The sequence below is a fragment of the Symphalangus syndactylus genome, chromosome 8 (genome assembly GCF_028878055.3).
Source record: "Symphalangus syndactylus isolate Jambi chromosome 8, NHGRI_mSymSyn1-v2.1_pri, whole genome shotgun sequence".
In the NCBI taxonomy this organism is placed as follows: Eukaryota; Metazoa; Chordata; class Mammalia; order Primates; family Hylobatidae; genus Symphalangus; species Symphalangus syndactylus.
This window is the reverse complement of record NC_072430.2, coordinates 75,073,243-75,096,519: the sequence shown is the minus strand read 5'-3', so window position 1 is coordinate 75,096,519 and position 23,277 is coordinate 75,073,243. Positions and strand designations below refer to the sequence as shown.

General features: G+C 37.8%; 2 protein-coding genes and 1 pseudogene across 5 annotated transcripts in view; 2 read left to right on the top strand and 1 right to left on the bottom strand.

The window, feature by feature from the left end:
- TLK1 (tousled like kinase 1) overlaps positions 1-23,277 on the top strand; it is a 172,913-nt gene that overhangs the window by 6,859 nt on the left and 142,777 nt on the right. The gene's annotated exons all lie outside the window — the stretch shown is intronic.
- The window catches only part of LOC129488042 (uncharacterized), a 33,664-nt gene continuing 11,448 nt past the window's right edge, over positions 1,062-23,277 (top strand). The window contains 1 exon segment of the mRNA XM_055289715.2: positions 1,062-22,350. The gene's annotated coding sequence lies outside the window, so the exon portion shown is untranslated.
- LOC129489077 (uncharacterized) lies at positions 8,026-8,123 on the bottom strand (annotated as a pseudogene).

Genomic DNA, 23,277 nt, shown 5'->3' with positions numbered 1-23,277 from the left:
GTAAGACAGTTGGGCCCAAAATTCAGTTTTCTGACTCTCAGGTTGGTTTTTTTTCCCCATTATACTTTACAGCCTCTTTTCATCTGTAAAATGAGAGCATTGGATTAGAGGCTCTCAAAGGTCTCTTCCAACTCAAAAATATTGTCATTCCTGTGACATTAATCCTAATATAATTTAGTAGGGGAAAGTTTGTAGCTTTTATTTATTGGTGAAAGAAATGTTTCTTGAAGAGGCAGTATAACCTTTGCAAGCTTATATTTTGGTTTTTTTTAAGAGAATATCAGGCCAGGTGCTGTGTCTCAGGCCTGTAATCCCAGCTTTGGGAGACCAAGGCAAGAGGATTGCTTGAGTCCAGGAGTTTGAGACTAGCCTGACCCTGTCTCAAAAAAAAAAAAAAAAAAAAAAAAAAAAAAGTTAGCTGGGTATGGTGGCATATGTCTGTAGTCCTAGCTACTGGGAAGTCTGAGGTGGGAGGATTCCTTGATTCCAGGAGTTCAAGACTACAGTGATGCAGTGAGCTATGATCATGCCACTGCACTCCAGCCTGGGCAACACAGTGACACCCTGTCTCAAAAAAAAAAAAAAAAGAGAAAAGAAAATATCTTCGTTAATACCAAAGGGTATTTAAGTTTATGAGCATGGTAAGTAGTGTGATAGGTAGTCTTGTTTTTTGTAAAACACTTATTAATATATTAACAGTATAAATTGCATAAATAACAATGTGATACCCGGAAGTGAAATAAGTAGGTGATTGTTTCTTAGAAAATATTGCTGGAGTTTATTTTATCTGGGACCCCTGTGTTTGCCCCTAGTTAAGTGCCTGTGTTGTTTAGTGTCTCATAGGATTGTCTGTTTCCATAGCATCTGCATCATGCTACTTTTATTACAGTTTTATTTATATTGTCTACTAGACAGAAAGGTCTTGAATTCAGAGACTATATTTTGTTCATTTCCGTATTTTCAGTGCACAGGAGGACATCCTCTACAGAGTTGGCACTCAACTAAAAGTTTTGTCGAAGGACTGTTTCACATACATCATCTCTCTATATGTCGTGGTATGCACATATTTCAGATCCAGGAAGATGCTTATTTTAGTAATTCTTAAGTGAACTATATTTTAGAGGGTGATATGGATAACAGTAACAGTAATAGCTAAAGTTTATTGTGTTCGCACGTTAATTCTTGTATCTCATAACTCTGAGTTACATATAGTTGTTATTCCCATCTTCAGATGAGAAAACTGAAGCACAGAGAAGTAAAGTGACTTACCAGTGTGACCTAGAGTAGTACATGATGGGGATTTGAACCAAGTTGGTGTATTTTAATCACTAGGATATATTGCCTAAAATATGAAAATTTGGTTTTTAGTATTTTAGTAGTTTTTCCTAAGCAAATTTTAACTTACTAATCAGTCTTCCAGGCTTATTCAGTTTACCTCTAAACTTTTGTTAATTTTTTTTTGCATGAGTTTTTATACACGTGTGAAGATAAGATTAAAAAAAATACAGAAACCCCAACCAAACAACCCAATTTAGAAAGCTGTACCAGGTGTGCAAATCTTACATTTCATTTTTTTAAGATAAGTTTTGTCCACTCATGGAAAATGTTGGAGATACATCAATGAAAAATTTTATTTGCATGTTAGATAATCTAATTTGTAAATCCATTTATCTTGATATTTTGGCCTCATAAACCCATTGGAGCCATAACAAGTAAATACTAGAATATGAACAAAAAACTTCCCACTGTCAGTATCGGAGCAGTCTATTTATTGTGGAGGCTTTTTAACCTGATGGACAAGGCTTTAAACTAAATTATAATACTTTAGTGGCAGATCTTTGACTCTGTTAATAGTATTCAGTATGGGCAAGGGGAAGAGGATGTGCAGTCTAGCTAATCTGTAAAAAAGTATTTAAAAAAATACTTAGTTTTAATTCTTTTATTGCTAACAACAACGATAACAAAACCTTTGGTAGCATGTATTATATAGCAAACCTAATTGAGAGGCAGGATTTGAATGGATTGATAGGGATTCATCAGTCATGGAGTGGAAAGATATGCAGAGCAGAGCAGATCCAGGTGGTAGGTTGTCAAACTTGAATTAAATTTTTCCAATGTGGCTTCATCATTAGGTCTGAAATTTAATGAATTTCAAGAAGGCAGTTTAACCTGTATTTAAATAAAAGTGATTATATTCTACGTAGATTCATTAACCAAATATAAATGTTTTTGGGGGATGACTTAAAATATTTTTTCCTCTTCATCTATATGGATTGTGAAGAATTGGTTATACTCATAAATTTGTGCCTTTCCTTGAAAACTAATTAGCTGGAGGAAATAAACTACTAGGTTTAAATTCTACTGTTAATATGATACGTTGTGTGACTTCATGATTCCCCACTGGACACTTAGGTAAGTGCTTCCTATCTGAGGATGAATGTAGTTCCTCTGGGGAAGGTCAGAGGGGTTTGTGTGAGGCTAATCATATTCATCTTGTCTCCTGAGACCAGAGACATGCTTTAGTTTTTTCCTTTTTTGATACTGTATATTTGCCTCATAAAAAATATAAAATTTCCCTTTTCCTTGCAGATTTCTTTTAAACATCTGTGTAAATATATAGTTTAGCTCAACTTTGTATACTACTCTGTTACTTATTTACTTAAAGATACACATATTTATTAATGCTGGACACTATTCCTGGCATGTGTAAATAGTAACTCATTTGCTTCTCCTAACAATCACATGAAATCCTGTTATTATCCTTACTTTATAGATGAGGAAATTGAGGCATAAAGAAGTTAAGTAGTGTATCCAAGGGCCAGGCACAGTGGCTCATGCCTGTAATCCCAGCATTTAGGGAGGCTGAGGTGGGCAGATGGCTTGAGCTCAGGAGTTCGAGACCAGCTTGGACAACATGGTGAAACCCTGACTCTACAAAAATATACAAAAATTAGCCGGGCGTTGTGGGGCACGCCTGTAGTTGCAGCTAGTTGGGAGGCTGAGGTGGACTGCCTGAGCCCAGGAGGTTGAGGCTGCAGTGAGCCATGATTACGCCACTACACTCCAGCCAGGGCAACAGAGCGAGGCCTTGTCAAAAAAAAAAAAAAAAAGGTAATGTACCCAGGCACACATAGAGAATATTTAGCAGAGCCAGGATTCAGACTGGGCTGAGTACATGCTCTTAACAGTTACACTATTCTGTCAATGTTATTTCCTTGAATGGATGCACTATAATTGGTTAACTACTCTTTAGGTAGGATGTTGGTCATACTTTTGGTTACACGTGATAACACAACTTCATTAAGTTAAAAAATGAGTGTATTGGTTCACATACTGGGTATTGTATGGGGAGGATGATGGAATAGCTTTGGAAACAGCTAGATCCAAGGTTGCAAGTAATGTCATTGGGTTTCTTTGTCTCCTTTCTGGGTTTTTCTAGCCTCTTGCTTCTGGAGCCCGAGACATACGCCTTTAGCTTAGCAACCACACTTGAAAGACAGCTTCTCTTTCCTGATGTCCACATGTCAGTTCTGTGTTGTTGGTAATCAATTCTGATTGTCAGTTCCTTAACCAATCATTGGAACCTGGGAGATGAGCTACAGCAAGGGCAGCCACTGTGGTGGCTGTGGTTAGGGTGAGTTGGGGAACCCACAGAAAGCCATGATTGACAGTCCCTTTGAGATGACAGACATGAATTGGATGAGGTGTAGTTTTCCTGAGGAAGGGATGATGATGAGCAAAAAACAACTATAGCGAATCATTTAGGTTATGTCTTTTTAACTTTATGACTATCATAGATAATGATACAGTAACTGAGTAAAAGCCTTTTTTTTTTTTTAAATACTAGATTTTCAGTGATGGAATTACCAGAGCAGAGTATAAAACAATTTTAGGGCTTTTGATAAATGTTGCCAGATTATTTTTTTGAAGGATACGTGTACTTAGCTCACATACCAACAGCATGCATGAGATGAGCATGTACTTTTGAACCAGGTAGGGTTCAACTCATCTTAGAAATACTGTACTGGGCTTAAATATTAACACATGCCTTGCACTTAATCAAAGGGTTGCAAACTTGACACTGAGCAAATATCTAATGCAGTTTATCAAATGTTTCATTGTATTTTATCTGGCTATTTTTTATTTTCATTAAAAAATTTTTATTATACAGTTTTCTTTCCTTCTTTCCTTCCTTCCTTCCTTCCTTCCTTCCTTCCTTCCTTCCTTCCTTTTTTCTTTTTCTTTTTTCTGAGACAAGGTCTCACTCTGTCACCCAGGCTGGAGCACAGTGACATGATCACGGCTCACTGCGGCCTCCAACTCCTGGGCTCAAGCACACTTCTTCATCGTAGCCTCCCAAGTAGCTGGGGCTACAGGTGCGTGCCACCATATCCTGCTGATTTTTTAACTTTTTGTAGAGACATGGCCTCCCGATGTTGCCCAGGTTCAAGACCCCCTGGGCTCAACCAGTTCTCCTGCCTCTGCCTCCCAAAGTGTTGGGATTACAGACATGAGCCATTGTGCCCAGTCTATTGTATAGTTTTAAACAACAAAACCAAAAGGCTAATAAATGGCACCCCTTTGCAAGCTCTTCCCCCTCCTTTCTTTTTCCTCCCAGTGTCTCCTACTTCTCTGACCTAGTTGACAGCATTATACTTTTCTGGATGTTGGTAGCATGTATAAAGTACATTATTACATAACAAGTTAATATAATAGTTTCAAGGGTTTTGCCACTTAATTATACTAAGTTACTTAACCTCTCAATGCCTTATCTGTAGATTTTGTTTTTGATAGGGTGGGATAGTAATAGTAACTACAAGTTTTCACAAGGTTGTGAAATTGAATGAGAAATACATGGCACTTTAACAAGTCACTATGGATTTTTTCATTTCTTTTCTTCGTCTCCTGCTGCTGCTTCTCCCTGCCCACCCCTACCCTTTTTTTAGAGACAGGGTCTTGCTATGTTGTCCAGGCTAGAGAGAAATATAATTTATTTACTCCCAGTAAGGAAAATCTTAGAAATGTAAAAAAAAAAAGTAATTCTAGGGATGAAAAATGACTATTTGCATAATATTTACCACAGTATTATATATAAGGATGAAAAATGACTATTTGCATAATATTTACCACAGTACTATATAGTGAGAAGAAATGAGACCAACAACTATGATTAAGTTTTGGTATACATATCAACTAAATCAACTAAATTAACGTGATATATGTATCATGATATATATATCACACATACACACACACACGCACATATATATATGTATTTTCTTTTTTAAGACAGTCTCACCCTGTTACCCAGGCTGGAGTATAGTGGCACGATCTCGGCTCACTGCATCCTCTGCTTCCAGGGTTCAAACGATTCTCACATCTCAGCCTCCTGAGTAGCTGGGACTACTATGCATCACCACGCCCGGCTAATTTTTGTATTTTTGGTAGAGAGAGGGTGTCACCATGTTGGCCAGGCTGGTCTCGAACGCCTGACCTCAGGTGATCTGCCCTTCTGGGCCTCCTAAAGTGCTGGGATTCCAGGTGTGAACCACTGCGCCCAGCCTTGTATACATTCACTTAAAAAATAATTAGGGGCTGGGCACGGTGGCTCACGCTTGTAATCCCAGCACTTTGGGAGGCCGAGGTGGGCGGATCACGAGGTCAGGAGATCGAGACCACAGTGAAACCCCATCTCTACTAAAAAAATACAAAAAATTAGCCGGGCGTGGTGGCGGGCGCCTGTAGTCCCAGCTACTCGGAGAGGCTGAGGCAGGAGAATGGCGTGAACCCGGGAGGCGGAGCTTGCAGTGAGCCGAGATTGCACCACTGCACTCCAGCCTGGGAGACAGAGCGAGACTCCGTCTCAAAAAAAAAAAAAAAAAATTAGGAAAACTGTGCAATATGGAAACCTGTACAAATGACAGAACGTTGCCTAAAAGTTACTTTTCAATGACTCCATAATATTAGCTTGTTTTTTGTTTCGCCTTTCTCTCAAAAGAAAAAATACACCACCAAGAGCAACAATGACAAACAACATGCCCAAAGTCACACAGATGAGAAGTGATTGAAAAAAGCATGCGAACCCAAGTCCACACTTCTAATCCCTATACCACACTGCCTATGTTCCCACTGGTAAACACACATTATTAGGCACCTAGTGCACATAAAGCACTCTTTCTCCTTGGTACTAATAAGAATACACAAAATAACACAATATAGGCACCTTTCAAAATTTGCAATATAGTGCTTTAAAGTATGCAACTGCTGCTGGGTGCAGTGGCTCATTCCTGTAATCTCAGCACTTTGGGAGGCCGAGGTGGGCGGATCATGAGGTCAGGAGATCAAGACCATCCAGGCTAACACGGTGAAACCCCATCTCAAGTAAAAATACAAAAAATTAGCCAGGCGTGGTGGCATGTGCCTGAAATCCCAGCTACTTGGGAGGCTGAGGCAGGAGAATCGCTTAAACCTGGGAGGTGGATGTTGCAGTGAGCTGAGATTGCACCACTGCACTCCAGCCTGGGCGACAGAGTGAGACTCCGTCTCAAAAAAAAAGGAATGACTGCATACCAATATAAAGTATAAACACTGCTAATCCAAATCTAGTGCTTGACGCTTAAATGGTATAACCATGTCTCATACATGTGATCAATTCTAAAGCCACAGAAAATTACAGGCACTAAGATGATGAAAGCAGCAATTTAGGATATCATTCGAAATCTACATCTGTGAGCTACAGTTCTTCAACAGGCTGGAGAAACAGATCATCTAAGTCAAGCATGCTGTGGCTCTAAGGAACATTTATTCCGATAGTATTTAGTCCCTATTCTTTGCCACATAATCAGAGAGGAAAACATTTAAATTCTAAAGTATCATTATATCCACACATAATAGTGATAGTTAAAACATAAGCCAGGTGCAGTGGAGCATGCGTGTAGTCCCAGCTACTTGGGAGGCTGAGGCAGGAGGATCATTTGAGCCCAGAAGTTGAAAGGCTGTACTGTGCTATGATCACAACTGTGAATTACTTTTTGTTTTTTACATTTTAAAGATTTGGCTTACTGGGCAAAGGGGGCCAGTATTTTTATGTCGTTTAATCTCTATTGTCACTGTTGTTTTCTTAGTGGGATAACTGGGATTTTAGTGTATTGTTCTCTGAGATGAATCAGTTGTCAGAGCTGTAGAGTTTTATAGAAACCTTATTGGCATAGTTTGTTCATTCAGCAAGTATTTTTGGACCTGAAGCCTAGTAATGAGGAAACAAAGATAAATATGATGAAGTTAGTCCTTGCTTTCTAGGAGCTTGGTCACAGTCTAGTGAAGAAGGATAATTTCTAACATTTAATTTATACTTTTGAAGAACACCTTGTGGGTTAGATAAAACAACCCAAGTTGCCAGTTTTCAGCTTCTGAGATAAGCTATATCAAGGTGTTATATTCGTTGGCCATTTGGTTGCTAGAAATTAACTTAAGCAAAACAGATTTATTAGTAGTAGAAGGTTATAGAGCTGGGTATCCCTTAGACCCCAGTTAGGAATTAAGGAGGCCTACTGAAGTAGAAACTGGAAATTTCAGGAATCACAGTATCGTTCTCTTGTGGATCATTGAGCAACTGTTTCCAGTGCTGTGAAATAAAGTTTTCTAAAAAGGAGAAGTGGGAAGGAAGGAAATTGTATTTCTGCCACAGAGGTTATGAATAAAGTACTCCCTAGAGAAGGGAGTTACACAGTTTTCCTCCAGTTTAACTGCTGTTAAATGGTATCTTGTTTCAGTTGGTATGTCTTGATTGGTAGTGAGATTGAACTTAATATTTTTATCAAGAGCCCAAAGTCAATTTTTCTTGACGTTTGTATCTTAGACATGAGAATATATGGTAGTGATGTTAATTCTTGTTACATTTGGTGAAACTATTTCCACCATCATATTTTTTATTTTATATATTTGAATGTTTTCCATTGTATAAAGTTTTATGCTTTTATTGAATTCAATACCAGTTTTTCTTTATATTTTATTTATTTATTTTCTTGTCAGATGGGTCATATGCCTATGTCATAACAAGGTTTGAGAGAGGCACCTCTGGTGTGTGAGCACCCAGTCATCACACTTACGAACTACAAAAGGATCACATTCTTCCAGAGTCTCACTCTGTTGTCCCGGCTGGAGTATAGTGGCGCAATCATAGCTCACTGCAGGCTTGAACACCTGGGCTCAAGTGATCTTCCCACCTCTGCCTCCTAAATAGCTAGGACTACAGGCACACTTCAGCATGCCTGGCTCTTTATGATACTTTAATGAGTATGTCTTTAAAAGTTACTGCTTTCTGAAGTTCAAGTACTCTAATTTTAGTGTGATTCAACTGATTTTATTTCTAAATTTTATATGATATTTTATCTTTCATATTGAAGCATAACACATACAGAAAAGGCGCACAAAGTAGTGCTCAGTAAGTTATTATAAACTCTGACCTGTGTAACGACCACTGAGACAAGAAATAGAATATTGCCAGCACTTCAAACACTCTCCTTCTCCATCAGTCACTACCTTCTCCATGCTCCCCAAAGTAACCATTATTCTGATTTAGTTATGCCTGTTTTTGAGTTTTATATGAATGGATCCATGCAGTATATATTTTGTATCTAGATACTTTTGCCCCACATATTGTTTGTAAGATTCATCCACATTATTTTCTGAAACTGTAATTTTCATTGCACTATATTACTTTGTGTGAATGTACTACATTTTATACTTTGTTGATTGGCATTTGGATTGTTTCCACTTGACAAAATATTAATAATGGTATTATGAACACGTATATACCTGTCTCTTCATACATTATATTTGTTTTTTTTTGTTTTTTTTTTGAGACAGAGTCTCACCCTGTTGCCCAGGCTGGAGTGCTATGGCACAATCTCGGGTCACTGCAACCTTCGCTTCCCGGGTTCAAATGATTCTCCTGCGTCAGCCTCCCGAGTAGCTGGGATTACAGGTGCCCGCCACCATGCCCAGCTAATTTTTGTATTTTTAGTAGAGACAGGGTTTCACCATGTTGACCAGGCTGGCCTCGAACTCCTGACCTCGTGATCCACCCGCCTTGGCCTCCCAAAGTGCTGGGATTACAGGTGTGAACCACTGTGCCTGGCCTTTTTTTTTTTTAAATAGTCAGTGTCTTGCTCTGTGGCAGTGGTGCGATTTCGGCTCACTGGAACCTCTGCCTCCTGGATTCTAACGATTCTCCTGCCTCAGCCTCCCCAGTAGCTAGGACTACATGCGTGCATCTCCACACCTGGTTAATTTTTGTATTTTTGTTAGAGACGGGTTTCACCATGTTGGCCAGGCTGGTCTCGAACTCCTGGCCTCAAGTGATCTGCCCATCTTGGCCACCCAAAGTGCTGGGATTATAGGTGTGAGCCACCGTGCCTGGCTGTAAGATGGTATCTGTGGTTTTAATTTTTTATTTCCCTGATGACTAAGGATGTTTACCACTTTTTCATAAAGTTTATTGGCCTTTTCGTTATCCTTTGTGAAGTGCTTGTTCAACTCTTTTGTTCATTTGTCTTTTGTGTTTGTCTTTTAAAAACCATATTTGAAGGCATTCTTTTTGTATTTTGGATGAGAAGTCTTATTTTTTATTAAAAACTTTTTCCCCCTATTCTGTGGCCTGCATTTGTCTCTTTATGGTATTTAAGAAGCCTTTTCTTATCTCAAGTTCATGAAAATGTTTTCCTATATTTTCTGTTTTTAATATAGGCATTATAGCTGTAAATTTCCCTCTAAGCACTGATTTAGTTCATTCTATAAGTTGTGATATGTTGCCTTTTTGTTTTTATTCATCTCGAGTATTTTCTAATTTTTCTTTTTATTTCATTTGACCCATTATTTGTTTAGGAATATGTTAATTTCTACATATTTGTGAATTTCCCGATTTTTTTTCTGTTACTGAGTTCTAATTTAATTCTATTGTGGTGAGAGAACATACTTTATATCCTTTTTGTCCTTTTCAGTTTGTTGATGCTTGTTTTATGGTGTAGCATAGATCATCTATCCTGGAGAATGTACCATGTGTGCTTTTTTAGAAAAATGTGTTCCTTGTGTTGTTGGGCAGAATGTTCTCTATAATCCATCTAGTTGATTATATTGTTTTTTCTGTTTCCTTGTTGATCTTCTGCCTAGTTGTTCTATTCGTTACTGAAAGTGGGCCATTTAGTTCTTCCAACTGTTGTTCTTGGCTTGTCTATTTCTCCCTTTAATTTTGTCAGTTTTGCTTCATGTAATTTGGGGCTCTGTCATAAAGTGCAAATGATTATAATTGTTATATCTTCCTAATAAATTGACCCTTGTTTTAAAATGTTTCTCTTGACCTCTCAAAACATCAGTTTTTAAAAGTTTGTCTGATACTAGTATATTCATGCCAGCTCTTTTGCATGGTATGTTTTTTTCCATCCATTTACTCTTATCCTGTCCCATTTGTATTTTTGAATCTAAAATATGTCTTAAGTAGACAGCATTTAATTGGATCTTATTCTTTTAAAACCCAATCTGGTAATCTCTGCCTCTTGAGTGTATTATTTAATCCATTCACATTTAGTGTTACTGACAGGGTTAAATTTGTCTGCCACTTTCTGTTTTGTTTTCTATAGGTCTCATTTTTCTTTTGTCCTCTTTCCCTCCTCTACTGCTGTCTTTTGCATTACATGAGTATTTCCCAGTGTAACATTTTAATTTCCTTAATCATTTTAAAACTATATTTGAATTTCTAGTGATTACTGTAGGGTTTACATTTATATATCTTAGCTTGTCAGAGTCTACTTCATAGCTACATTAGTTCCTGCAATATATAGAAACTTTAGTCCTGTATAGCTCTACTATTCCATCTCCACCCCTTCCCCCCCTCTTTTTTTTTTTGGAGGTAGACTCCCATTCTTCTGCCCAGTCTGGAGTGCAGTGGTGTGATCTTGGCTCAATGCAACCTCTGCCTCCTGGGTTCAAACAATTCTCATGCCTCAGCCTCACGAGTAGGGATTACAGGCATGTGCCACCACACCCAGCTAATTTTTTGTATTTTAGTAGAGATGGAGTTTCACTGTGTTGACTGGGCTGGTCTTGAATTCCCGACCTCAAGTGATCCTCCCACCTTGGCCTCCCAAATATATCTTTTGATGAAACTGAGATAAGGAAAATACATACATCTTATAGTTTTTGTACTAACCTTACTTGTCCATTTACCATTTGATATCATTTCCTTACTTTCAGTAAAGTTTGTCACTACTGACCCCTTTGTCCATTCGTGCCTTCATTCATTCATTCATTCATTCAGAGACAGAGTCTCGATTTGTTGCCCAGGCTGGAGTAGTGGCATGATCTTGGCTCACTGCAACCTCTGCCTCTGGTTTCAAGTGATTCTGGGTTCAAGCAAATCCTTCCCGAGTAGCTGGGATTACAGGTGTGAGCCACCATGCTCAGCCCTGATTTCTGATTTGACTCCGCTCTAGTAAGATTTAAATCCCTAAGACTTAAGTTCTTGGAAATTCGAGACTTGCTTTATAGTTCAACATATGGTCTTTTTGGGTAAACATTCCTTGTGTACAACAACGAAATATTTATAGGCTACAGTTGTTAGATGTGGTATAATATGTTCTATCAAGTTTGTTTCTGTTTTAAATTGTTAGTGCTTTTGCATTTGTTTGCTCCTATTCAAAGGTTTGTTAAAATATCCCCAAATGATTATAACATTTGTCTGTTTCTCTGTTTAATTTGTCAGTTTTTGTTTTATATATTTTGATTATGTTAAAGTGCCGACAAGTCAAGGTTTTTTTAAATCTACCTGGTGAATCAAACTTTTTATTATTGTGACGTGTCCCTCTTTATCTCAGTATTACATTTTACCTTGTAGTGTTCTTAATCTAGTGTTAAGACAGATACACTAACTTTCATTTGGTGTTTGCATGCTACAGCTTTTTCCATTCTTTCAGCTTTCAAGTTTTAGCCATATCTTGTAAGTTGCATATATTAGTTTAAAGAAACTAGTTTGACCATGTTTGTTCTTTAATTGGAACATTTAGTACATTTACATTTAATATACTTGCTGATATATTTAGGTTTAAATTGATATTCCTAATAAATGATTTCTGTTTATCCTGTTTGAACTTTCTCTTATTCTCCTTTTCTGCTGCTTTTGGGATTATTATTATTTTTTGTTCCAAATACCCCCCACCCCCCAACTTGGCTTAATAGTTAGACCATCTTTTTTTAAATTTGTTTTTAATATTTATCCTAGAGATTACAATATGCTTCCTTTCTGTGTTAAAGTGTGATATAAGTTAGCACTTTTTTCTCTTTCTGGTCAGTGCAGCAATGTTAGAAAACATTAATTGTACATTTCCCTCTCCAGAATTATATACTATTGTCAGATAGTTTAGTTCTCTATTTTAACTCCCCACAAGATATTATCATTATTGCTTTATTCAGTAATTATACATTTAAATTTGTTTATATACTCAGTTTTTTCTTCAATCTTTAGTGCATTTCCAGGCTTCTAGCTGGGTTGATTGTCTCTCTCTGAAAATACTTTCTCTTTTTTTTTTTTTTCTCTATTTGGGCCTATCTGTTGAGGAATTCTTTTTTGCTTATCTGATAATGCCTTTTTTTTCATTTTTATTCTTGAAGGGGTTTTTTTGGGGAGAAGGAGCTGGATACAGAAATCTTGGTTGGCAGTTTTTTCATTTGTCATGTTGCAGCTGTGCACAGTGCCCTTGAGACCTGATTTCCAGAGTTTCTGTTGAGAAGTCAACTATCAGTCTTATTGTTGCTCCTTTGACTGTAATCTAGCTTGTAGATCTCTGGTCACTTTTTGTTTTTGTCGGAGTGGGGGTGTTTATATTTGGTTTTCAGCAGTTTTACTGTGATATGTCTAGGTGCAATCTTTTATTTGTTCAGCTTGGTGTTTGTAGGACTTCTTATATCTGTGACGTAGGACTGCACTGCCCAGTGCCAGCCACTAGCTGCATGTAACTATTGATACCAATTAACATTTAAAAAGTTAAAAATTCAATTCCTCACATTTTAAGTTCTCAGTAGCCAAATGTTTCTATTAGTTACTGTATTGGCAGATGGAGAACATTTCCATCATTCTATCAATAGAATAGAAAGTTCTGTTGCACAGGACTGATGAGCGCGTTCGTGAGTTTTGGAAAATTCTCAGACTATATCACTTCAGATAGTGCTTCTGTCATCTTCTTTCCTCCTGGTACTCCGGTTATACATGTATTAAACATTCTTAAATTTGCCATATGTTTCTTACATCCTTTTTTGTATTTTTTATCTTTTTATTGCTGTGTGCATTTTTAAAGATAATTTTTCTGACCAATCTTCCAGTTCATTAATTCCCTTAGGCTGTGTCTAATATGCCATCAGACTCATACACTGAGTTCTTTAGTTTATTTTACTTTTTGGTTCTAGAATTTCAATTTTATTCTCTTTAGTTTCAGGTTTTCTGCTAAAGTTCTCAGTCTTACTACTCAGCATACTTATTTGAGAGTCTGTGTCTGATAACTTAATTATCTAGATCCCTTTGGGTCTTGTTCCATGTTTCATTTGCATTTTATTTGTGTTATTTTCTTGGATTTCTGGGGTTTCTTTTTATTGTGTATGAGACATTTGATGTGAAAAACTATAGAAATAATTTGAGGCCTAGAATAATGGTAGTCTTCCATGACATAAAATTTACATTTAATTTTGACAGAAATATAGGGGCCCTATAAATCTGCTTTTCTTAATTCACTTTTAAGGATTGAGATTATTTGAAGCTGGGCTTTAATTGTATTTCTTTTGCTCTGAGGTTGAGATCCCAACCTAGAGTTTGGGGGAGGCTCAGGGTCTCATTTTTGTCTGGCTAACCCAGTGAGGCTGTCAGATGTTTTGCTTAGCTTCCCAGCCTCACAGTCACTGCTTAAATCAGCAGATGCCTGTAGGGGAGAAGAAACCTGGTATACCAGACTCACTTCTGGGGACTTAGTGAATTCTGGCCCCATTTCTTTACTGCCTGATCTCTAGAAGTAGAGTTGTCTTTTTTTAAGCTTAGTTCAACTTTTCACGTTTCTTCAGCCAGAAGATTGGTTTGATGACCTGATCACCATTACTGGAAGGAGAAAGTCCTTGTTTGCTTTTATTTTTAATACTTTAATTGGCTTTGAAATTTTGGGTGAATTTGAATCTTTTTCTCCTCTTAACCATGCTCTTCTTCTCTCACTCTCTTTATCTTCCTTTTGTTTAAGTTATCAGTTGGTTATATCAGGGGTCCGCAACACCAGGGCCGTATACCCGTACTGGTTGCTGGCCTGTGAGGAACGAGCCACACAGCGGGAGGCCAGTGAGCATTCCCGCCTGAGCTCCACCTCTTGTCAGATCATCCGTGGCATTAGATTCTCAGAGGAGCGTGGACCCTATTGTGAACTGCACATGCGAGGGATCTAGGTCGCTCGCTCCTTGTGAGAATCTAACTAATGCCTGATGATTTGAAGTGTAACAGTTTCATCTGAAACCATCTCCACTCCACCCCACCCCACCCCACCCTACCCCTGGTCCATGAAAAAATTGTCTTCCATGAAACTGGCCACTGGTGCCAAAAAGGTTGGGGACCACTGGGTCATATACAGAGTTTGAATAGGACCAACTTGTGAAGCAGTTAACCATCTGGAATTGTAGGTTTAATTGAAAGCAGAACTATTTTTGCCTTTGATGCCTTGAAGATAACCGGTTTTTTTGTTGTTGTTGTTGTTTGTTTGTTTTTGAGACAGAGTCTCACTGTGTTGCCCAGGCTGGAGTGCAGTGGTGGGATCTCGGTTCACTGCAACCTCTGCCTCCCAGATTCAAGCGATTCTCCTGCCTCAGCCTCCCGAGTTAGCTGGGACTTGTGTGCCACCACGCCCAGCTAATTTTTGAATTTTTAGTAAAGACAGGGTTTTGCCTTGTTGTCCAGGCTGGTCTCAAACCCCTGACCTCGGGAGATCTGCCCGCCCCTGCCTCCCAAAGTGCTGGGATTACAGGCGTGAGCCACCATGCCCAGCCAGATTACTGTTATTTTAAAAGTTTTTTTGGCAACTGGCTAGTACCAATGTAAGTTAAGTTTGGATTCAAATAAAATCTTCAGAGCATTACAATATATTTTTAAAAGACAGCTTTTCATGAAATAACATTATATATAATGTGTGTGTGTGTGTGTGTGTGTGTGTGTATATATATATATCCTATTTCTTTAATGCTGGGTATTTTCTCAGCTCTGTACTCAATTCTTTGTCCTGTAAGTAAAAATGTGATACACGTCTTTAGTCACTTTGCTTCTTTTAAATTATAACCCTTTGAGCAGTAGTTTAATATAAAAAATGTTTTAGCTTTCGAAACAGACTTTTAGAGTTGCTCATACAGTATAACACCCTTTATGCCTTTGGAAAATTTCATCTTATGTATTGTAGTTACTGTTTCAATTTATTGATTGAGTTATTTAGTCAAAAAATATGAATGTCTTTATAGATGTTACTGTATTGTACGAGTTGTAACTTTAGAGTGCCACTAGCAACATACATACGAATCAGTTTAATGGAAACATTACTGCTCTCATAGTATTTTTAGGAAGTGTTTGGCTTGTTAAGTAGGGGTGGTATTACATGTTATTTTACTTACTACATATATTTGATTACCAAGAGATTAAGCAGTTTTCCACGTGTTTGTTACTGTTTCTATTTGTGACTTGTTTTAAAAATTAAAACAATCTTAAATCTCATCTTGGACTTGTTACTCCTGCTCATTACTGCCAATGCTTACTATAGTATTTACAAACCACAAGGAGTGTGATAGTTTTTATGTTAAGATTACTGAAATTTCTTTGGACTAATTTTCTTCTCTAGCTTGAGAAAAAAATGATTGGGATTTTTAAGAGGGATTACGTTATTTCATACTGTCCTCCAAATGCTGCCATCTGAAATTTGAAGGTTTGCAATATTTTTTAGATAAGTATACCTTGGTATGGTAGCCTCTTTGCTAGGATCAACTTATAGTAGTTATCTACTCTCTGTTTGCTATTATAAAGCCAAAATAAATATATTAAATATGTCGTTTTAAGTATATTAGTATTTAGCAAATTCTGTTCTTCCTTAAATTTTATGTTAATAAGTTAACTGGCTAAAACAAACGTACATGGCCAGTTAGAACACTGTCTAAAACTTCTTGATTTAAGCAAGCATTTTAGTTATCTTTGAAAGCTCACATGATAGATTACAACCCCTATCTCTACCCCCTTGAGCTTGCTTTTAAGAAAGTGATAAAAGTGATGCAAACTTTTTATCATTAGTTCTCAATAATTTTATTGTATAATTTAACTTTTATAGGATGCCTTTTCTAAATTGTATGAAGTAAAAATAACTTTCAGTCCAGTTATTTGAGAAGACAAAGCTGTATAACTGAATAGTTGTATAAATCCTATGTTTATTAAGAGTGCTCAAAGAGCTTAATAACTAATGAAAGTTTATCTTTTTTTTTTTTTTTTTTGAGACAGAGTCTCACTCTCACCCAGGCTGTAGTGCAGTGGCGCGATCTCGGCTCACTGCAACCTTCACCTCCTGGGTTCAAGCATTTCTCCTGCCTCAGCCTCCCAAGTAGCTGGGACTACAAGCACACGCTGCCACACCTGGCTAATTTTTTGTGTTTTAGTAGAGACGGCATTTCGCCATGTTGCCTAGGTTGGTCGCGAACTCCTGAGCTCTGGCAGTCCGCCTGCGTTAGCCTCCCAAAGTGTTAGGATTACAGACGTGAGCCACTGCGCCTGGCTGAAAGTTTATCTTAAAACTGAGGCTTACTCCAGATACTAAAGGTATTAAACAAGGCATGTGTGCATGTGCCTGGGTGTATATGTAGATGGCTTGGGGGTAGAAATAAAATAAAAAGGCACAGAAAAGTCTATGGCTTTTTATTTTAAAAAAATCATTGAATCAACATTTTAATTTGTTGGTATTCTTTTTTGAATTTACTTCATTTTATTTCTGCTCTGCATCTAATTCCTTATTTTGGGATAAGATATAGAGCATGAGTCAGCAAACTTTTTTTTTTTTGAGACAGAGTCTCACTCTGTCACCCAGCCTGGAGTACAGTGGCATGATCTCAGCTCATTGCAGCCTTGACCTCCAAGCCTCAAGCAATCCTCTCACCTTGCCTGGCTAATTTTTATAATTTTTGTAGAGATGGGTTTCACCATGTTACTCAGATTGTTTTTGAATTCCTGAGCTCAAGCAATCCACCAGTCTTGGCTTCCCAAAGTGCTGGGATTACAAGTGTGAGCCACCACACCTGGCCTAAACTGTTTTAAAAGAGTTGTCACAACTATGACAGCTGCTTGTGTTTGTGTGGTAAAGTGCAGCCATAGACAATATGCTAACAAGTGGGATGACTGTGTTCATTAAAACCTTCCTATGGACACTGATATTTGAATTTCATATTGATTTTACGAATCACAAAGTGGTCTTTTGATTTTTTACCTTATAATATTTAACAGGGTAGTCACTGCTGCCCATCCTTGTATAGAGTAACTTTCCTTGAGGAAGTTCAACCCTTCTAGTTACCCAACTATCGAGGTAGTTTTTGAAAGTTTTAAGTTAAAGAGCAGATGTTTCTCTGACTTTTCATAGATCAAGAAAAGTCAGGGACCAAAATTGTTAGCTGTGTACATACGCAAACATTTTAGCCATTTTTTTTCAAAATTGTAATTGTGGTTAAAAAACACACAACATAAAATGTACCATCTTAGCCTTTTCTTTTCCTTTTGTGTCCTGTCCTGTCCTGTCCTTTTTTGAGACAGGGTCTCCCTCTGTCACCCAGGCTGGAGTGCAGTGAGTGGTGCAACCTCCGCCTCCCAGGTTCACTTGGCTCAGCCTCTGGAGAAGTTTGAATTACAGGCATGTGCCACCATTCCTGGCTACATCTTAGCCATTTCTAAGTCAGTAGTGTTAAGTGTATTCCTGTTGTTGTGCAACTAATCTCCAGAATGTTTTCATTTTGTCAAACTGTAACTTTACACCCATTAAACAACTTTCTAATTCCCCTCTGCCCCTAGGCCTTGCAACCACTATTCTACTTTCTGTCTCTGTAAGTTTCACTACTCTAGATACCTCACAGAACTGGAATCATACAGTATTTGCCATTTTGTGTCTGACTTCCTTCAACATAATGTCTTCAAGGTTCATCCATATAGTGTCATGTTTCAGTGTTTCCCTCCTTTTTAAGGCTGAATAATATTCCACAGTATGTGTGTACCACATTTTGTTTATCCATTCATCTTTTGATTGGACACGGGTTGCTTCCACTTCTTGGGTATTGTGAGTAGTGCTGCTATGAACATGGGTGTGCAGCTATGTCTTTGAGATCCTGCTTTCTATCTAGCTGTACCATTTTACATTCCTACCGACAGTACACAAGGGTTCCCATTTTTCCATAATCCTTGACAACACTTTTTTTCAGTGTTTTTAATGGTAGCCATTCTAATAGGTGTGAGGTGATATCTCATTGTGTTTTTTTATTTACATTTTCCTAATAATTAGTGATGTTGAGCATCTTTTTCTTTTTTTCTTGTCGCCCACACTGGAGTGCAGTGGCGCGACCTCGGCTCACTGCAGCGTCTGCCTCCTGGGTTCAAGCGATTCTCCTGCCTCAGCCTCTGGAGTAGCTGGGATTACAGGTGCCCACCACCACGCCTGGCTAGTTTTTTACATTTTTAGTAGAGATGGGGTTTCACCATGTTGGCCAGGCTGGTCTCGAACTCCTGACCTCAGGTGATCCACCCTCCTTGGCCTCCCAAAGTGCTGGGATTACAAGCATGAACCACCGTGCCTGGCCATCTTTTTCTTTTTTAAGAGATGGGATCTTGTTACATTGCCCAGGCTGGCCCCAAACTCCTGAGCTCAAATGATCCTCCCATCTCAGCCTCCAGACACTATGCCTAGCTCAATTAATATTTTTAATTGGCAAATCATAATTGTATACATTTATGGGGTACAGTGTCATTTTTGATATATATGTATACACACACACATAATGTGGAATGATTAAACCAAGCTAATTAACATATGGTCACCTCCTTTAATTTTTCCAGCAAGACATTTGAAATTTATTCTTTTAGCTATTTTGAAATACATGTCATATATCATTATTAACTATAGTCACCCTGCTGTGTGATGGATCTCGAAAACTTATTTTTTCTGTCTAACTCAAACTTTGTATCCTTTGACCAACATTTCCTCATTTCTCCCAGCCCCTGGTAACCACTATTCTTTCTGCTTTTGTGAGTTCAAATTTTTTAGATTCCACATATAAGTGAGATTATGTGATAGTTGTCTTTCTGTGCCTGGCTTATTTTACGTTGTCCTCTAAGTTCATCCATGTTGTTTCAAATGACAGGATTTTCTTCTTTTTTAAGGCTGAATAGGCCCGGCTCAGTGGCACATGCCTGTAATCCTAGCACTTTGGGAGGCTCAGGTGAAAGGATTGCTTGAGCTCCACCTCAAGCACCCCTTGAGGTGTGAGCCGTGATGGCACTACTGCTCGCTAGCCTGGGCGATAGAGCAAGAACCTGTCTCAAAAAAAAAAGCCAAATAGTATTACGTTGTATATATACCACCTTTTTTTTTTCCTATTCATCTGTTGATGGACATTTAGGTTGATTCTGTATCTTGGCTATTGTGACTAGTGCTGCAGTGAACATGGAAGTGCAGATATCTCGTTGACATTATGATTTCAGTTTCTTTGGATATATAGAAATGGGATTGCTGGATGTGAGCATCTTTTCATTTGTTGGCCATTTATATATCATCTCTGGAGAAATGTCTGTTCAGATTCTTTGCCCAATCATTAGTCAAGTTGTTAGCCAACTATATTTTAATAATACTTTCTTTTCTCTCTTGCAGTGTGTCACAAGTACAATTAAATAAGAAATTAACATAATTTAATCATTACTCACAAAGGTAATATATTGCAAGAATGAGGGGAACAGTAAGGGGAATTTCTGATTTGCTAAATGCCTAATAGAGAAGCTGACCATTCCATAATTGTTTTTAAAGTACATTAACAGCAATCTGAGAGGATGAAATATATATATATAATGTGACTAAAAAGGATATGGGATTGATTTTTATGTGTCATATAGAATTAATCACACCTTGCCTGTATATTATAATCAAATTGTCTGTTAAGCGGATAAATTTAGAGAACCGTTAGACTGCATGGCATTTAGGTTTACATGGTGAGGAAGAAAAAAACTTGAAATGATTTTGGCTGGGCACATAACAATGAATTTTATGGATAAAAAAAATCATCCAGGTATGGTGGCGCATCTCTGTAGTCCCCAGCTACTTGAGAGAAGGTGGGAGGATTGCTTGAGCCGGAGATTGAGGCTGCAGTAAGCTGCGATCATGCCACTGCACTCCAGCCTGGGCGACAGCCTGACACCATCACAATGTATATGAAACATAAATAAATTTTATGCTTAGACTTGGGTCCCATCCCCTAGATACCTCATTATGTACATGCAAATATTAAAAAAAAAATTGGAAGTCTGAAACATGTTGCTCCTGGGCATTTTGGATAAGGGATACTCAACCTGTATTCATCATTGTTCATAGTTAGACACTGTGAACTATTAGTGTCTAAAGCCAGAAAGAAACCATTCCCTTTTCTTTTTTAAAAAAAGCTTATTTTATATTATTTTAGACAGGGTCTCACTCTGTCTCCCAGGCTGAAGTGCCGTGGTACAGTCTCAGCTCACTGCAACCTCTGCCTCCTGGATTCATTCAGGTGGTTCTTGTGCCTCAGCCTTCCGAATAGCTGGGATTACAGGCACCTGCCACCACTCCCGGCTAATTTTTTTGTATTTTTAGTAGAGACAGGGTTTCCCCATGTTGGCCAGGCTGGTCTGGAACTCCTGACTTCAAGTGATCCGCCCGCCTCAGCCTCCCAAAGTGCTGGGATTACAGACATGAGCCTGCGCCTGAATTCAGTCTGTCACCAAATCTTGTTTTTTGTCTCTTAGATATTTTTCTGATCCGTCACTGGTCTAGTTTAGGCTCCTATTTTCTCTTAACCTGGATGGCTGCCTAACATGTCTCCATGTTTCCCCTCTGGAATCTACTGTTAGGCAAAAAGGCAGAAACTACAGTACTTGACAAGTAACAATGTTTAATTTTCAACTTGACTAAAGTAGCTCAGCTTGTGTCCCTTTTATTTTTATTATTATATAGTTTTACATATTGAGCTCCAAGAAATCATAGTTCCTTGGTTTTTAAATAAGATCTGTAAGAGGAGTTTAATCCATATTTAGTGTTGTGTTAATCTTCAAGCCAGTAAGTTAGACATTTATTCTCATTTTACAAATAAAGAAATTGTTGCTGAGTTAACTGTGTGGTGGAGTTGAGATTTAGATTTAGTGTTTTGTTTTGTTTTTTTGAGACAGTATCTCACTTTGTTCCCTAGGCTGGAATGCAGTGGCGTGTTCATAGCTCACTGCAGCCTTGATCTCTGGGGTCAAGGGATTCTCCCACCGCAATCTCTTGAGTAGTTAGGATCACCACACCCAGCTAATTTTTTGATGTTTTGTTGAGATGAGGTCTTACTGTGTGGCCCAAGCTGATCTTGAACTCGGAAGCCGTAGCACCTGGCTAACAGCCATCAGTATTAAACACAAAAGTTTAAGTGTCCCTTTTAGGCTTTTAATTATCTTAGAAAACAGCTATTTGTAAAGAAATTTTAAAAACTTTTACTAAAATACCACTACGCTGTATTATTAGAGTACTAACTAATATGCAGTGAACTTATACAAATACGTAAGTTTATAATTTATCTGAAACTTGTGTTGGGGGGGGTAAGTGTAACTTTATGAGTTTCTGGATATATGACTACTGTTGATATGGTTTAGCTGTGTCCCCATCCAAATCTCATCTTGAATTGTAGTTCCCATAATCTCCATGTGTCGTGGAAGGGACTCGGTGGGAAGTGACTGGATCATGGGGGCACTTTCCCGCATGCTGGGTCTCCTCCCGATGGTGAGTTCTCACAAGATGTAATGGTTTTATAAGTGTCTGGCATTTCTCCTGCTTGCACTCATTCTCTCTCCTGCTGCCCTGTGAAGAGATGTCTTTGGCCATGATTGTAAGTTTCCTGAGGCTTCCTCAGCCATGAAGAACTGTGAATCAATTAAACCTCTTTTCTTTATAATTACCCAGTCTCAGGTATTTCTTCATAGCAGTGTGAGAACAGACTAATACAATGGTAAAGAAAAACAAACCCAAACTGAGAATTGGATGGTTGGAGATTTGGATGGTAAGATCTTTCATTTAGCAATACGTCAGCTAATGATAAACATATCATGTGATGAACTTTCAGGATTTTGTACACATTTTCATAATTGTAAATGTAAAAGCATCTTTGAATGCCAGGGGCTACCACTGTATAAAATGTAATCTCAATTGTTGGGAAAAAAAAAAAAAGTGTGTGGGGAAAAAAGACTGGAAGAAAATAAGCCAATGTTGACATTGGTTATCTTTGGGTGGTAGGACTATGAGTGGGATTTTTTTGGCTCTAATTTTTTGCATTTTTCCATTTTTCTTTACCATGCGTTCATGACTAAGGGTAAGAAGGGAAAGAAGTGAAATTGCTTCTTTCTTGACAGTTTTTTAGGAAAATATCCTTTTGTTCATAAGGCAAATAAATTGTCTTGGGGAAGAAATATGAAGTCAGAAATATTATAATTGAAAGAAGTCTTGGTATAAGTCAGTATTTTTAAGTGACTGTTTGCTGGAAAACTATGGTGTTAATCTGAGGCCAACCAGGCATTTGACTATAGGACTTTGCATCTGCCACTCTGTTTTGGCAGCTTTTAGAGTAATACAAAAAAGGTACGAGAATGATGTGACCCACAATTTATTTGAATCACTAAATACTGTCCCACAATGGCAGTTACAGTAATTTGTGAGGACACTAGGGGATCTGATTATATCATAGGCCATTTTGGTCATTGAGTATTAGGTTGAACCATATGAACCTATTTTATAGATTAAAAATGGTCGAGTGTCTGTAACTTCCTGTGATTTAACCTGTTAAAAATAGTTTTTCATCCTTCATTCAAATTTGATTTACTTAGCTTGTATTATATATGTATCTCTGTTTCTATCTATATATCTCTGTATCTCTCTCTATATATATAGATATATAGATCTCTGTGTCTATATATATAGATACAAAGATATA